The sequence below is a fragment of the Brassica napus genome, chromosome C5 (genome assembly GCF_020379485.1).
Source record: "Brassica napus cultivar Da-Ae chromosome C5, Da-Ae, whole genome shotgun sequence".
Classification (NCBI taxonomy): Eukaryota; Viridiplantae; Streptophyta; class Magnoliopsida; order Brassicales; family Brassicaceae; genus Brassica; species Brassica napus.
Window position 1 is genome coordinate 37,177,781 of NC_063448.1, and position 2,586 is coordinate 37,180,366.

The 2,586-nt window shown below is 45.6% G+C and overlaps 1 non-coding gene across 1 annotated transcript; it reads left to right on the forward strand.

Annotated features, from left to right (window-relative positions):
• The first annotated feature begins 298 nt into the window (after positions 1-298).
• LOC125588027 lies at positions 299-405 on the forward strand. The gene has a single exon (XR_007324423.1). It is a non-coding gene; the product is annotated as a small nucleolar RNA R71 (small nucleolar RNA).
• Positions 406-2,586: the final 2,181 nt, after the last annotated feature.

Consider the following 2,586-nt stretch of genomic DNA (forward strand, 5'->3'; position numbering starts at 1 on the left):
ATCTTGGCTTGGGTTACCAACAAAGTGCAGCTGCTCTTGTGTGGCTTTATCAGCAAGGAGGATGTCTATCTTATCCTGTAGAGCTTTCAACTCCTTCCTCGTCTGCTTATCATCTGTTCGACTGCTTCTGTCGTGGTCTCCACTGTAGACTGCATCACTCTTTACCATGTTGTCAACCAGCTCCTCTGCATCTTCCTCAGTTCTCCCCAAGAAGAACCCATTGCTAGCTGTATCCAGTCTGGCCCTGTACTTAGGAAGAGCACCACGGTAGAATGTGCTCAGCAAGCTCTCCTTAGAGAAACCATGGTGTGGGCATTGAGCTTGGTAGCCCTTGAATCTCTCCCAGGCTTCACTGAATCCTTCCAAGTTCTTCTGTTGGAAACTGGAGATCTCATTTCTCAGCTTAGCAGTTCTTGAGGATGAGAAGAATTTCTCCAAGAATGCTCTCTTGCACTCATCCCAAGTGGTGATAGAGTGGCTGGGTAGAGACTTCTCCCACTGACGTGCCTTATCCCCCAAAGAGAAAGGGAATAGCTTGAGCTTTAAGGCATCTTCGGACACACCATTGGTTTTTGACAACCCACAGTAGCTGTCGAACCTATCCAAGTGATCAAATGGGTCCTCCAGAGCCAAGCCATGATACTTGTTGTTCTCGATCACGTTGAGGAGTCCTGACTTGACCTCAAAGTTGTTGGCTGCCACAGCTGGTGCTCGGATTCCGAATCTGTGACCATGTATGTTGGGGCGGTCGTAAGTGCCAATGGGTCGAGCTGCCCGCGGTTGGTGTTCTGCCCCTTGCGGTGGATCTGCCATATCAATATCCAAGTGGGCCTGGTGTTCTTCTTCTCTTCTAGCTCTAGCACACTCCCTCTCAAAAGCTCTGATGTCTGCTACTATTGGAACTAGGTTTGATGGACCCCTGCTCCTCAAGTTCATACACCTGAAAGTGAAAGGTAGGTGAAGAAGAAGAATCAGTAACAAAACAAAATTAAAATGACTTAGTCTCAAGCAAGTGACTAAATCTCAATGTTTAAATCTACTCAGAATTTGGCAACGGCGCCAATTTGATGTTAGGAGTTTTCAAGGCTCCTAAGACAAATGTTGTAGTATAGTGATTGTCGAACCAGTTCTGAGGGATATCAAAGCACTGAGAATGCAAGTACTCACTTAATCTAAGTGCAACCAATGATTTAGATGTGTTTTCAACTACTACTAATACTAGAAAGCAATAACAGAATGATACTTTCTTGACTAAGGGAAAAGAGAACTCATGGGCATAGGGATTAGACCTTGGGTGATCAAGTATCGAACTAAGGATGGCAAATGATCAATCAAACTATCAACCTTAAGCCTAGACACAATTCTAAGCAAGCTCTATGTCTAGATGAATGCTCATTTGCTAACATATCTCAAACATCAAATGTCTTTGGTTGAATAATATGAAAGCAATCATTACTAACAAGTCTATTAGCTATCTTAGCATCTTTAACAACAAATGTCTTTGGCAAAGTATACTAAAAGCCTAGGAGAGTTGTCTCAGGCATTTCATCAAACACCTTTCGGGTGGGAAATGCCTATTGATCAACTTTTGAGTGGCCAACTCAGAAGATGCATTAAGAATACTCTACTAGCAAGGAACAAGAATGATCTACACTAAAACATCCTAGAACTAACCTAATCACCCTTAATCTCCCTAACCCATGAATTCAAAAGGTGATTACTCACTAATCTCCATGATTCCTCTTAAACCCATATTGGATTTCAGATTAATCATTCAGAGAAAATACAGATAATAGAATAGAAATCAACAGTAGAACATGTGATCAATGAATCAAAGAGATCCCCTTTTTCAAGGTTTTTGGTGGTTTTCTTCAGAACAAAGATAGATCTGCCTCCTGGTGGCTTACAGAGTATTAAAACATAGGTTTAGAAAATAAAAACGTGCATCATGAAATGACCAAAAGGCCCTTGAGAAATCATAAGTTCGAGCAGAAATAAGACGCGGAGCGACCTCCGCTCGTCGCTCCGAGTAGTCGCTCCACACTTCGGGAGCGACCTCGCTGTGTCGCTGCGAGAGGTCGCTCCGGACTCGTTCTCGCGTTCCCGAGTGATGAAGATGCGAGCGACCTCCGCTCGTCGCTCCGAGTAGTCGCTCCATGCTTCGGGAGCGACCTCGCTGTGTCGCTGCGAGAGGTCGCTCTGGCTCCATTGTGTTGTCGTCATGCGATAGAAATGCGAGCGACCTCGGGGTGTCACTCTGGCCAAGTCGCTCTGGGCTTCGGGAGCGACCTGGAGTGGTCGCTCTGATAGGTCGCTCCGGGTCAGTTTTCGGCTTCCACCGGGATGAAATGGCGAGTGACTTCTCCGCATCGCTCTGGTAAGGTCGCTCTGAAAAGGCAGGTCAGAGCGACTTGCTGGTGTCGCTCCGGGAAGTCGCTCCCAACGCTCTGCTCGTCCAATGATCATCTTTACACCTCTTTCGAGCTCCAAACACACCCAAATGTCTCCGAGAACTCCATGTGGTACTCCAATACCTGATAAAGACTTATGTATGCAAAATGCAACCTAAACATGGCTAAATCCTAG